Genomic DNA, 15,112 nt, shown 5'->3' on the forward strand with positions numbered 1-15,112 from the left:
GCACTAGAAAGTTCTAGACCCCTGCCTGACCGTCCTCCACGATCCCCCTCCTTTGCCCAAAACCACGCAGCTGATGTGTACACGGGGACTGGAGGGCTAGGGCGGGCACTGGGGGCTGTGCATCGAGCCCACCTGCCCACCCTGGGCACACTTACTCCGCAGGAGCCGGCTCAGTGGGTCAGTGGTTTGAGCCAGGCCTGCTCTTGGCGGAGACGGTTCCAGGGACGTAGGACGCCTGGGCTGGCAGAAATTCTGCGGGCTCAAAGGCCCGGACAGCCCTGAGTGACCTGGCCTAACGCAAGGTCTTAAGCCCCCCGCCCCAACCTGGCCGTGTTTATAGCAGACGCCTTCCGTGTATTACCAGGCCGGTAATGGGAGGACCGGTATCTTACAAATACCTCTGGGCATTATCCTTCTAAGAGCCCACGATGGACAGGGCAAAACAGTTGTGGGTAAGAGTTCTTAGAACCAATTCATTGCTTCTGGGAATCTGGGCTGCCAAAATGCTTTGAACCCCCGATCTTTGCACTTTAAAGCCTAAAAGAATCAGTTCACTTGGCTCCAAGGTCTTTCACCAGCGAGCTCTCCCGTTCGGACATATCCTGTCGGCTTCCAGGGCACAGCAGCATCTTGCTTTGGCTTCAGCTCTGCGCTGACTAATGCATTCTCTTGCCCCCTCCCTCATCGGTCTTCCTTTACAAGTGTGCACGGCACCCCACCCCCCCTGCCCTGAGACCACCCTCCCCTTCCCTCTGCAAACAGCTGCATGGTCTCAACGCGGTTCCTCTGCCAGCCCACATAAGGCCTCTCTCCCCTCCTTCCAGATACCTTTCTAGATACTCTTTCTTCCCTTGCCCACTTAAAACATCCAGAGTGGAATCACTAACAAAGTACTGCCTGCCACTCCTTCATCCTGTTTGCACACCAATCTAAATCTGAGATGGGATTCAAAAGCAAAGAGGAGGCCAACTCAAGCCCCCACTCTATAAAGCTTCACGGGCAGTGTGACATTATCCTCTTTTCAACCCTTCGTCGCATCTTCCTTCTTTTACTCATTTCCTCCTCCAAAAACAAGCTCTGAAAATTCTACCGAGATGAATTTGCATTGAGATGGGCGAAGTTTCAGTTACACTCTCTTGCAGCTTGCTGAGGACTTCTCTCCTCTGTGCCTCCCCCAGCTCATGCCAGAGTGCAAGCATCACCACGTGAACCAGGTGGGACCGCGTCCTTGGCCTCTCGAGCCTAATTACATTCTAGAACCTGCATTTCCCTTGCACATCTCTCCCAGTTCAGATGCACTCACAGTTGCAGATGCCTCGGGCTCTGCTCTCTCAACACACCATGCTCTCTGCTCCTCCCTCCCCGGCCTTGTCCATCCTGACCCAGCCTCCAAGACCCTTCTGCCCTCCTCCTCCACGGGCCTCCCCGAACCACTCCAGCCTGAATAAATCCCTCCCCTCCCGGACTTCCCCAACAGTCACTGATCTTACGCTGCTGCTCGTTTGAGAATCAAACATTGCTTTAGGACGGCTCTCTGCTGTCTTTATTCTTATCCAACTCTTACCTTAACTACAAACTTTCCCACTGCATACCCGCCCTCTCCCTGACCAACCCGTAAGCTCTTTGAGAGGAGGAATTCTACCTCTCATAGGTCTTTTATATTCCTACAAAGCCCGAACGCTGCCTTCCACGCAGGAGATGTTCAAACAAGATCCAGGCCAGCTCGAAAGGTGTGCCAGGCTGGGCTGCCATCGCAGATTGGCCCCCATCCGCTCCCGTGGAGGCTCTGGGCCACTCTTTGAGACACGTAAGAGGAGCTTCAGGGACAGGCCCAAAGGAGCTCCCAACACAGCGGTTCTTAATGGCCCTGAAGTCACTCCACTCGCTTTCATTCATCCACCCACTCAGAGACATTTATTGAGAACGATACTCCAGGAACAGGAAAAGGTAAGACATCCTCTAGCATCTAGGAACTCCCAGCCGAACAGGAAACAGGTAAGAAGACATTTCCATACCAAATGAAGAGTCCTGGGTACAGAATGATACTAGGAAGCAGTCAGCAAGAGAGAGGGTGCCAGACACAGGCTGGTCCCGCGGGGCCTAGAAAACCATGCCTGGGCCTGTGGCCATCATCCCAAGACTGAAGGGGAAACTGGAGACTGATGCAGATAAATGCCATGATCCATTTTGTTAACAGGAAAGGTAAGAGTGGATTACAGAATCCAGACCAGCGCTCGCCAGCCTTAATGTGCACACAAATCTTCATTTGGAAGATGAAGCCCTGTGAGTCTATGTTTCTTTTTTTAAGTTTATTTATTTATGCTGAGAGAGAGAGAGAGAGAGAGAGAGAGAGAGAGAGAGAGAGAGAATGAGCAGGGGAGGGGCAGACAGAGAGGGAGACAGAGAATCCCGAGCAGGCTCCGTGCTGTCAGCACACAGAGCCCGACGCAGCACTTAAACTCATGAACCGTGAGATCATGACCTGAGCCATGATCAAGAGTCGGACACTTAACTGACTGAGCCACCCAGGCACCCGTGATTCCATTTTTCTAATAAACTCTTGGGTCCTGGAACCAGACTCGAAGGAGCAAGGCTCTAGATTGCCTTTTACTTTTAATTATCAGCCACCTGCTCTTCTGTGACTTCCTGCACAGTCTGGTCATTCTGGCAGGCAGACCTCCTCCACCGGTCTTAGCGTCTCAGGTTCTGGTTCATCCCTTATTCATTCACATTCTGCACCTACCTAACAAACCTCACGCTATTACTTACCGAGCCAAAATGCTACGGAAATTACACATGTAAAACATTTTCTAAATCTTTAATCAGGACTGTCATTAATCATAAGCAGGTCTGTAGGAAAGGCAAACACATGCAAGTATTGCCTTATCAGAGTAGGACAAACTCTGTGACAAAGGGCTTCACTTGGGCCGCCTGGGTGGCTCAGTCGGTTAAGCATCCGACTTCAGCTCAGGTCACGATCTCCCAGTTTGTGGGTTCGAGCCCCATATCAGGCTCTGTGCGGACAGCTCAGAGCCTGGAGCCTGCTTCGGATTCTGTGCCTCCCTCTCTCTCTGCCCCTCTCACACTCTCTCTTAAAAAAAAAAAAATAATAAACAAACAAAAAAAAATTTTTAAAGGGTTTCACTTATTTCAGTTTCTATGTTTTGTTATGTTTTAAACAGCTAGGACATCCCTGATGTTAAACAAGAAAAACCTGATCTTTTTACCTGAAGATACTTCCTCTATTTATACTTGATTTTATAGCCCGGCCCCACTTCCCCCACTAAAAAAGTAATGAATTACCAATGGTGTTGCCACATGACACGGAAGACAACAGGTGTTGTTGACACACATTTCCCATGACTATCAGAAGTTGAGTGTGCACCCTGACTTCTGTGAAAGAAGCAAAAGTAGAATTCTCTTCTGGGCTTAGCCCCAGAAACTCATCATTTAGTGTGAACTAAAAATAAATTATACTTCTAGAGATTAAAAGGCAGGGATGACAGTCACAGAGGGTCAGAGACTGAATACGGAGAAAAGATGCTTACTCGGCATGTATTTTCCAGCTTCTGTCCAGGAAATTCACAGTGACAGATTGGTCTTCCTTCTGTAAGGCAAGTTTCCCGTAGGCACCAGTTCCCATGGCCCATATGAAACTCTAACAGAGTTGAGGAAGGCACAGGACTGGTTAGAAAAGACACAGAGGGGCTATTTTTGTCAAGAAAACCAAAGTATGCCAGAAATCAACACACTTGTGTTCCAGTCCTGACTTTGCCATTATTAGCGGGTGCCCTTGCACTAATCACTCAAACCCTCTGGTCCACACTTCGATCATCTAGGAAAATGAAGAGGTTTCAAAAAGATAATATGCCAAGTTATCCATGACTCCAGGAATCCTTTTGTAACATGAAGGCTCATCATCTGATGTATCTTTTTTTGGTAAACTTCTATCTATTCTTGTACACTGGGTTGTTTTTAAAAGTGAAATGCTGGGGTGCCTGGGTGGCTCAGTCGGTTGAACGTCCGACTTTGGCTCAGGTCACGATCTCGCAGTTGGCGAGTTTGAGCCCCTCGCCAGGCTCTGTGCCGACAGCTCAGAGCCTGGAGCCTGCTTCGGATTCTGGGTCTCCCTCTCTCTCTGCCCCTCCCCCACTCATGCTCTGTCTCTCTCTCTCTCTCTCTCTCTCTCTCTCTCTGTGTGTCTCAAAAATAAACATTAAAAAAATTTTTTTAATTTAAAAGTGAAACGCTGAAGTCTTGAGGTTCCATCAACCTAAAATACAGAGCATCTACCATCAAGCCCGACAAAAGGCACTTTCTAAAAACCACGGAATCAGCCTATAAATCAGTTCAGTACATGGCGGGTATTTAGGGCACCGCAATGCTGCATAAACGCAAACAAGCTATTTCCTGGAACACAGTGACTGAACTCATAGCAAGTGAACAGCCCCCATGAAGATGACACTGTTATGGTCCTGCTTAGGGCCATTAACAGTGATCTTGAATTTTAACCTGAATCACTGAAGTTTGGATCTTGGAATGGTAACAGAAATGGCTACTATTTACTGAGCACATACTATATGCCAAGTCTTAAAACCAGAGTTTTCTAGGAGTTCCTCATGTAATTTTTATAACCCTGGAAGGCAGGGACTTTAAAATTCCATATCACAGATGAGAGGACAGGTAAAGGAACTGTTCAACGCAACCTGCTAGTAAGTAGGAGAGCCAAGGCTCTCATTCATGTCTCTCTGAAATGCCCAGATTCAGAAACCCTAACACCTGCTTTTTTTCTTACTCTAGAAAGCACTCAGTTATGATGGTCTTTTAACCGTTCTACGTACTGAGCCTTTCCCAACTCCTGTCTGCTTTGCATACCACTGACATATTAAATTTCCTAAAATACCACTTAAATCATGTTAATGTTCTTTTCTAGAGACTTCTAAACATCCCTGCTGGATTTAAGATAACAAAATCCTTGGCTGAGTGGAGGAGGGGTGCACGTCTGATAATGACACAATGGGTAATTCAGACCTAACTCCCAAGGTGAATAACAAGAAAACCTGTACAAAACATGTGTGTGTGTGTTTTTAATCCGTTTAGAAGAATCAGAGAGCTAACAAGGTAGTAAAGAATTAGGACGGCAGGGTCTGGGAGAAGAATGAAACCCGGGAAGGTAAGCCTGACGTTTGGGGCACTCTTTTCCCAGCCTGGGGGCATCTGTTGATCCCAGAACTAGGGGGATAAAAACTGAAGATCAGGACCCAACTAGGAAAAGGGAGGCCTGGAAACCACACACACACACACACACACACATACACACACAAGCTTGTTTGGGATAAAACTAAATGGAAAGACACTGACCTCAGAGACTGAAGCCTAGCTCTGAATCACTTCAATCCCTGTGCAAATTAAAATGATCTGGAACTCCCAGAAGCAAATGTAAATTATATCTTGAGGAAGACAACATTATCCTAGGATTTATATTATCTCTGGAGTTTTTCATACACAACGGTGAGCATTCAATCAATCTGGCTGAGAACACAAGGATAAATAAAAAATCAATGAAATATGGACAACAAAAAGAGACCCACAGGGATTCTGACACAGGTCTTTCACAGATACAACGGAGACGCAGATACCAAAAGTTTTCAGACACAGTCTTTAAAACAAGAATGCCTAACATGTTCAAGGAAATAAAAACAAGACAGAAAATGTTCGCAAAAACCTAGAACCTAAAAAAGAAATTCTAAAACTAAAGGGCAAGGGCACCTGGGTGGCCCATTCAGTTAAGCACTGATTAACTTGATTTTGGCTCAGGTCATGATCTCATGGTTTGCGGGTTCCAGCCCTGACTTGGATTCTGTGCTAACAGTGTGGAGCCTGCTTGGGATTCTCCCTCTCTCCCTCTCTCTGCCCCCCCTTTTCAAAATCAATAAATAACTCAAAAAAATAAAAAAATAAAACTAAAGAGCAAATAATTAAAATTAAGAACTCAACAGACGGGTGTACCAACATATTAGACATCATAAAAAAAAAAAAAAAAATCAGTGAACCAGAACAGAAGTCAGAAGGAAATAAACAGAATGAAGCACTTAGAGGCAGAAGAGTGGAGAATGTTACAAAGAACATAAAATCCATAGGAGATTCTATTTTAGATCTAAAAAGATGTAAAACATGGGCAGTTTGTAGTTCCACGAAGACACGAGAAAGAATGAGGCAAAAAGCGATGTTTGGAGACCATGACCAATTATCTTAATAACTTGCTACAAACCCCAAACAGACAAATACGAATGAAACCCCACCTAAGCATACTATAGTATGTTTGCTGAAAACCAAAACTATAGCGAAAAATCTTAAAAACAGCTGGGTGAGGGGGTGGGGGGAGGGTGGGGAATAGGCATCACCTTTGAAGAGCAAAGAACAAAAACCCCCAAGACCCAGAAGCCTTACAGTTACTACTACTCAACAGAAACCAGGGAAGACAGAAGACAATGGAAAGGTGTCTCTAAAAATACTGGAAGAAATAGCTATTTTTAAAAGTTTATAGACAGCGAGTATTTCCTTCAAGAATGAAGTGGAAATAAAAGCACCTTCACTCAGAGAAAAACAGAGCGTTTCCACCAGCAGCCCCACAGCTCATCTCCCAGTTGCAAGGGCACAGGAGATAGGTCAAAACTGGGGAGCAGGGAAGTCAGGAGGGTTGGTGCTGTGCAGCTAGCTAACATCAGGGCTTCAGCATGAGTCTGTGTCGCAGAAGCTGACCACAGCAATGCTCCATCCCATTTCTTCTTCAGCCGCCACATGTATTTGTCAACAGCCCTCCCTACGTAACCATGTGCCCACCCCTCTTACCAACCTATGGGAGGGTTACCCCCTCACAAAAGCTAGCTCAAATCTCTTTTCATCCACTAACCTTCCCTCACAGCTCTATGGCAGCTCGTGTGGGCAGTATCCAGTCGTCCAGTGTATCAACAAATATTTATTACACACGTTATTGCAGGGAACTCTGCTAAATGCTGTGGACGACTCAGAGACGTGTGAGGCATGATCACTACCCTCAAGGAATTAGTAAGTTAACTGGGGGTATGTGACATAAATCATATAAAGCTACCTAATAATACTATAATTATAATAATAGAAGACTGCAGTGGAGATCAGAAGGCAGTATATGATGAATTGCCAACTACGCGAACCAGTTTCACGAGGAATGTATAAATCATTACTGGATGGGTTTGTAAGGGAAAGCTGTGCGGCAAAGGGAGAAGTTCTAGGATGGGGCAGAATCGCCTAGGCAAAGTGGCAAGCAAGCCTGGCAAAGGCGAAGCTGGTAGAACCGCCAAAGTCAGGACCGGGGAAGGTGTGTTTGCTGCCGTGGGCGGAGCAACTGACTTAGACACCAACGTGGGCGGAGCTTCGTGAGAGTCCGCGAGCAGGTGAGCAGCGTGGGCTGGCTGGTTTACAGAAATCATCACCAACCCACACACCGGCCCTAACAAGTTAAATATTGTTATCCCCGTTTTAGAGAGGGGCAAAAGCGTAACTTGAAAAAGTAACTTAAAGAAAAAAGAAAATCATGTCCGAGTCACCCAAGCCCCTTTGAACCCCCCATTGCCCAGCTTGTTTAGAGGCTATAAGACTGCTGAGCGCCTGCTTGAGACTAGCCGTGACCCAAGCAGCACCCATACAGGGGCAAACTGAAGCAAGGAGAAGAGCCCGAGCTGCTTCTCTGGTCCGAAACGGTGGCTATGGGAATGCAAGGGAAATAAAGCCAAGTGACAATACAGGTGTAAGAATGTAATAGCAATTTGTACTAGTAACTTTTTCTGCACATCTGGTAATCTTTCCCCAGATTGCAAGCTCCTCTTGCATGATAGTCTACACCCCTCACGTTGACTTTTGTACCTTTTTGGCAAAAGTTAATTTCCAGTTCAAAATTATGTGAATTGAGAGAGCTGAAAGCTGGAGGTGAAAACTGAAAATTACCACCATCATCACCATCATTATCCCCGTCACCCGTTGAAGTGCTTCCTAGGAATCAGACACTAAGCCAGGGGCTTCTCATGCATGATTTCATTGAATCTGCAAACAAACTATAGGAGGTATAGTATCTTAGCTCCCGTTTTCCAGATGAGGAAATGAAGCTGGTCACCAAGCTGCAGAGCTATTACGTGGTAAAGCTGGGATTCAAATCCAAAGATGTCAAAAGCCTCTAGACCAGTGTTTTTCAAACACTGGGTCACGAAATCAACTTACTGGATTAAGATCAGCAATTTTAATGTAGGTGAACACAGAACACAAACTCTGAGAGTCCCCCAAATAAGAGTAAGCTTGTTTTCTTGAAATTTTTGTTTCAATTTTCAATTATATTACACTGGTACCATGGTCAAAAAGAGTATAAAAAGCAGAGGCACCCGGGTGGCTCCAGTCTGTAGAGCGTCCGACTTCGGCTCAGGTCATGATCTCACGGTTCATGAGTTCAAGCCCCACATCGGGCTCTCTGCTGTCAGTGCCAGCCTGCTTCAGATCTGCTGTTGCCCACCCCCCTCTCTGCACCTCCCCCACTTGTGCTCTCTCTCTCAAAAATAAACATTAAAAAAATATATAAAAAGCATTGCACTGGGCAGAACCACTCCCCAGGTGTGCACACAGATGTGTGTGAGCATGTGGCGGGGTGGGGGGGGGTGCGGCGAGGGGAGAAGGGGAAGGTCATGCGGAAAGCAGGAAGCAGAAGAGAAGGATATAGCAAACCTTAGAACCAGAAGGACTCCCGGAAGACAGAGAAATTTAACAGCAAGTACCCGGTATGAAAACAATCACGTGAGTGATTATTACAATGGATATAAATAATCAGAGTGAGGTAACAGGACTCCGTATCTGAAGGCGGGGCTGGAGGCCCACCCATTTGGCCATACTCTGTACTCAGTGCTTCTCTGCCTACAGTATTCAAATCACTCTGCATAGGCCAGTGGGGCCCCAGAGGATGAAGTCCAACAACTACCACTCAGGAAATCAGGAAGACGTGTTAACACTGGGATGAGTGCTGGACACAGAAAAAACATGCCTCTCAGTGGACATGTTATCTGCACCAATGCGAAACCAATTTTGAAACGTTTTGTTAAACGTCAGGAGAGGGACACCTGGGTGGCTCAGTCGGTTGAGTGTCCGGCTCTTGGTTTCAGCTCAGGTCATGACCTCACACTTGGTGAGTTGAGCCCTGCGTTGGACTCTGTGCCGACAGTGAGGAGCCTGCTTGAGGTTCTCTCTCTCTCCCGATCTCTCTGCCCCTCCCATGCTTGCTGTCTCGCTCTCTCAAAATTAATAAAGAAACATTAAAAGAATAAATAAACTTCAGGAGAGTTAATACACAATGGCAATCAAAGCAACTGTGTGATATCACTCATCACTGATGTAATCCTTATTTCGTGCACTTGGCTGTTTCCTTTTATTGAACTTTCGAAAGATGTGTGTCATAGATTCATTTAATAATTTTAGTTTCTAGCCCAGTTTTTCTCAAGGTTTTTAAGCAATTCAACCATGAATTCTCCTACTATGTGGATTTTTCAGGAACTCAACCTTGAACGATGGGGCAGGATTACTGGGAAAGGCTCTCCTTGAGATATCATAAACCATAGTTATATTTTTCTATACTATTCCATTCTCCTATACCAGATCCCCAAACTGCCTGTGCACATTATTACCTAGGGAATTAAAAAAAGCAAAACAAACAAACAAACAAAAAGACTCCTTGGCCCCATCTTAGACTCACTGCAATAGCATTTCCAAGTTCTTCTTATTATCCTAGGGCAATTTGGATATGCAGCTAAGTGTAGGTATCGCTGTCATTCAATACCCATAAGCTCCATGGCCTTCCGGATTCCATATGTTTAATAAACATCTCCAAATGAGTCATAGGAAAATGAGGGCGCCAATGACGAGTAGCTTTCATCATGAATGGAATATGAATGCACATGAAATTAAAATTCCAAAATGCCTTTAAATACCACTGAACAAGTTTCCCATACTGAGAATCATCCAAATTATAGTTTTGCATATCTGCCATCCTACCCACAATTTTTTTCTTGGACGTGTTTTCTGTATCCTTTAGAGAAGATATTACCATAGCTACTTGACAAAAACTTCCCTGTCTTTGACCACAAGCTGGTCTGGGACCTGAAACAGTGTGACTGAGCCTCTGATAGTAACTTGCACTGCACCACTTCAACCGAAACTGACTTCTGGCCTCCACCTGGGTGCTCGAAAGACACCAAAATATACGACTGGTTTTCCGTCCTGCAGGTGAGCCAACGGTCATTCTAGGAAACGGTTCTCAATGCAGCCCAAAGCAATCAGGAGTCCTCCATCCAGAGAGAGCAAGCCTTGAGAAACACGGACCATGCTCCATGTATGCGAACGTGCGCTTTTCGGAGAGGGGGCCCAGAACCCTGCCGTCCATCTCTGCCCAAGGAGCCCTGCTCCCCGGGCCCCTCTCCCCAGAGCACCTTCTCTGGCCCCATTCTCTGCCCAAACCAGCTGCCCCAGTGCTTCTCCACTGCAGATGGGTCTCACTTCCTCCCTCCTGTTTGCTCAGGCGCCACAAACCCATGCTTGGGCTGAATGATGCCCAGTCCTGACCATCCACGACACGCTGATGGGCTCATCACCTCACCTGAGCATGCAGATTTCTGCACAGCTTTTTTGCTTCTCCCTCATCAGCTCCTGTGGCTGTTCCCCACAGGAGCAATCGGAGATCTTTCCATCTTCACGCTACCGAATTCACTTCCACACCCATCAATTCCGGCAAAGGGTCTTGCCTCTAACCTCAGGGAGGAAAATAGAAGCCACCAGGCTCTTTCTGAATTTCTGACTCCCCTCCCTCTTCAAACTTATCTGGACTTCCGTGACCTCCTTTCTCCCTTCTCTACACTGGGCAGGTGGTAATGCCGCTCTCCGCAAGGGGAATACGGAAGGTTTAAGAGGAGAAATACTGAGATTGGTTTTGGGTCTACTGGCTTTGGGATATCTTTGGGATATCGGTGGGGGGGGGGGGGGGAAGTGTTGGGTGGGCAATTCGATCCATGAGGTTAGAGCTCAGGAGAAAGACCTAGCCTGAAAATAGCCATCCACCCCTATACAGCTAGTTCAAATGCCATTCCTTCTACAAAGTCTATCTTTACCAGATCCTGCCTCCAATATATATCCTCTGCTCCTGTCAAGCTGGAACCTTGTGTTAATGTCGCCACGTATCTTAACATGTAGATCTGTGTAGCCTTGCACTTTACATCCCAGCAGGCACCTGCCAGGCCTATCCAGCCATTTCTAGACACGTTCTGTATCTACACAGTCCGACAAGGGAGCCATCAACCACGTGTGGCTACTGAACACCTGAAATGTGGCCAGTGTGAATGAGGAACCATTTGTCCCCAAACAAAGACACATAGTTTCAAGGCCACTTCCAGTTTTCCAAATCACAGTGAGTAGTCAGGTGGCTGGTAAAAACAAAATATCTGCCTAGGACACCCTGGTGGGGTTTTTGAAGAGGCAGGTTAGCCACCTGACGTTGAACCTGTTCTATTTTGAGAAAAGCCTGGGGTTTTTTTTTGTTTGGTTGGTTTTATTTTCTTGTTTGGTTTTGTTTTTTGTTTTTTGTGTGTGTGGTTTTGTTTTCTGTTTTGTTGGGTTTTTTTTTTTTTTTTGAGAGAAGCCTGACTCACACTCTATAAGCTTAATCACCTTTGGGGAGGCAACCTGTTGGTTAAGTGAAGGGAGCTTCTGTGTAATTCTTATCCCTGTTTGGACTTGCTAAGCCCTTGAAAACACCAGCAGCTGGCAGGTACCGAGCACACAGTATCCCATGCTATACTCCAAGGCCACGAACAATAGCTGATGAGTATTATGTGCTTAACACTGTCAGGCAAGTTCCCAGCTTGTTAGGAGTATTAGTTCTCTCGATTCACCATGATCCTGTACGGTAGGTGCTACTAAAATCCCCATTTTACAGATGAGGAAACTGAGACACAGAAGGTTAATAAGTAACTTGCCCAAGGTTCCAGAGCTACTGGGTGGTTGAGTTCAGATTTAAACAGAAGGAGTCTTCGGCCCTGGACCATGAGGCCAAACTGGGGTCCACATAAAGAGGCATGGAGGGCCCAGCGCCTCCCAGTCTGCACAGGGAGCCTGCGCTGAAGGGGCTCCCAGCCAGGGCTGAGAGAGCCGGCTACTCCAGCTGCCCTAGTTGGGCCGGATGCGTAGACTGCAGCTCTCTGCCTCCAGTGCCCAGCACCACCCCCATCGATTCACACTTCCTGCCCCTCGTAGTACCTTCCTGGCTGGTGGAAACCAGCGAGACCAACTGCATATCCTGTCCCGCCAGACCTTTATTTCTGTAATGTGTACTAGGAAAACAGTACTTCCCCACTCCAAAATAAAACTGTCTTGCCGCCTTCCACCCCTCCAACTCCTCTTTAAGAAAGCAACAGAGGAGAACCAGAGGGTTTGTTGTCTGTCTGTCCGTCCCTGGGTGTATTCTCCAGTTGTTTCTGCTTCTGCCACACGGCAGGGTCACCTGGCCCAGAGCACAGGCCACCTGGGTCCTGGGGCAGTCAGAAAGAAGGGGAGGAAGAAAGTGCACCCTGCCCAGCCTATGACTGCTCAGCCCCAAGAACTATTTCAGGAGCGCAAAAAAGCCCCTCTCGGACAAGCTGTGCTGCAACGCCGCGATGGACGTTTTGCGTTAACATTTTTGTAAGGTACCGAAACCACTATGGTGGTCAACATTTGGGGTATTTGTCAGTTTCCATCCCCTCGGTGTGTATGAAGAGCAATTGTGGGCCGTGAGGGCATTTTGCTTCTCCCTTATTTTTAGCATTAGGAGCTCTGGGGAGGGCCAGACCTCACGTCTGCAAATGCCACGCCAACCCCGCGTACATCTCCCCACACCCTGTTTGTCCTACACCCCTCCGCACCAACTCCCTTCTCTCTTGGAATTGAGGGCCAGTTTTAAATCTACCCTTCCCCAACAGCTTTCCCTGACCATTACAGGTTCAACTATTACCACAGCAGTCATTCTGTTCATACTGATAGGGCGGCTTCAAGGAATAGTTGGATGTTAACAATAACTAATCTTGTCTGACTCTTGGCTAACTAATTTGACCTAGAACTTTCTAATAAGTGATTATGATCTCCACGGGGCCTAGCACTGTCTTTATTTGTCGGCGAGTAGGACGGTGCCACGATGCAGGACTGACAGGCACAATGACTCAGGGACAGCACGGCCACCCTTGAGCAGAGTGGAGATCAAGGAAGGCCTTGGAGGCTCCTTTGTCCACCAAGGTGGGCAAGGGGTGAGCCTGTCGCTAGGGCTACATCCTTATCACCATGCCCTAGATGAGGCTAGGACTGGGGAGTTGTGACCCTGAGTAAGAAATCCACCCGCCATTCCCCTAAAAACTCATAAATCTCTTCGTCTCCACCACTTTCTCCACAACTGTAGGGGCCACTCAGGTCTAGGAGTATTTCACTCGGCAACACAGCCTCTCCCCAGGGCAAAGCGTTAGGAACCAAACGCAAAGGGTAGCAGAGCCCCACATCCCTAGGCCTCAGTTTTCTCATCTGTAAAATGGGGCTAACTTCCTTAGGGTTTGTGGTAGGACTAAGATGTATAAAGTGCCTGGCCTACTATCTGATCAACAGTGGGTGTTTAATAATTAATAGTTTCCGCAGACACAAATATTCGGTCAAGGATTATGCGATGGAGCATTATCTACAAAGCAAAAACTTTACATTGATCCAAATACCAGACAGTAGGGAGATGGTTAAATAACATGTGGTGGACTCAAATAATGAAACAGTGTGACTCTGGAAGGGTATTTCCTTTGTATGGGATGATGATCAGAAGATATACGTTAATATAGAGTTACTACATGTAATTATATGTCCCATAGATTTTTATATATTCTATGTAAGTGTATATATGTTAACATAGTTCAGAATATAATACAAGCTAAAAAGTGAAAAAAAAAGCAGGGAGCAGAGGTCATTTTTCGATTATCAGGGCAATACGCTTCCCGGATGTGCTGGTCCGTGGGCAGCGTCCCCATGGCTGCTGAGCCCGGGCACTGACACAGGGCTCTCTTGATGACAGCCAGACCTCATGCTCCACAAGGACTCCAGCCGACTCTCTCAGAGGCCAGCACCACCTAGTACGGGACTGACAATGCACACCAAGACACAACTGTCTGGCCTGGAACTGGGTGGCTAGGGGCCAGGGGAGCCCCCCACCCCAGGGGCACCAGACCAGGTGAGGACGGTTGCCCAACAGTGAGTAAGTAAAAAGCTATAATACGTTACAGCATAGGGTGTCTTGAGGGGCACAGTCCCCATGGAGCCTCGTAAAGTCACATGCTAATGAGTGCCATCCTGTGTTCATTCCAAGTCCTGAAAAGCCTTAATGTCGGCAGAGTGCTCTAGTTTTGGATTTGAGAAGAAGTAGAATATGGCAATAATGAACTTCTCAAAGCTACAGAGGTTCCTTCTATCCTCCCTCCCTCCTCCCCCACTCCATGAATGATTGAGTCCAAAAGTCCATTAGGCGGAATGGAGTAAAGCAGATGTACTGTGTTGAATGGGGTTTCCCCCCAAATTCACATCCACCCAGAACCTGTGAATGTAACCTTATTTGGAAATAGGGTCTTGACAGATATAATCAAGTTAAAACAAGGTGATACTAGATTAGGATGGGCCCTAAATCCAAGAGGACTGGTGTCGTTACAAGAAGAGGGAAATCTGGACACAGACACACACACAGGAGGAGGCCAGATGAAGACAGAGACAGGGATGGGGGCGATGCGATGGGTCTACAAGCCAAAGAATGCCAAGGACTCCCAGCCACCACCAAAGCGAGGAAAGAAGCATGGAGCAGATTCTCCCCTAGAGCCCCCCGGAAGGAACCAACTCTGCCAACACCCTGATTTCAGACTTCCAGCCTCTAGAACCGGGAGACAATACATTTCTGTTGTATAAGCCACCCAGCCTGTGGTACTTTGTTATGGTCCTAATGATTTGAAGACATTAGGAGAGCGGAACAGAGGCATGCTAGTGAGGACTACTGGCATAA

General features: G+C 46.9%; 1 protein-coding gene across 6 annotated transcripts in view; it reads right to left on the reverse strand.

Annotated features, from left to right (window-relative positions):
* Window positions 1-15,112, reverse strand: part of IRF2 (interferon regulatory factor 2) — a 90,554-nt gene that overhangs the window by 42,567 nt on the left and 32,875 nt on the right. Inside the window, exon 1 of one of the 6 annotated variants that reach the window (XM_027077095.2) lies at window positions 1,643-2,322. The exons of the other annotated variants lie outside the window; for them this stretch is intronic. The gene's annotated coding sequence lies outside the window, so the exon portion shown is untranslated. Of the gene's footprint in view, window positions 1-1,642; window positions 2,323-15,112 lie in introns of those variants that run through there. 6 annotated transcript variants of the gene reach the window in all.

The sequence above is a fragment of the Acinonyx jubatus genome, chromosome B1, assembly GCF_027475565.1.
Source record: "Acinonyx jubatus isolate Ajub_Pintada_27869175 chromosome B1, VMU_Ajub_asm_v1.0, whole genome shotgun sequence".
In the NCBI taxonomy this organism is placed as follows: domain Eukaryota; kingdom Metazoa; phylum Chordata; class Mammalia; order Carnivora; family Felidae; genus Acinonyx; species Acinonyx jubatus.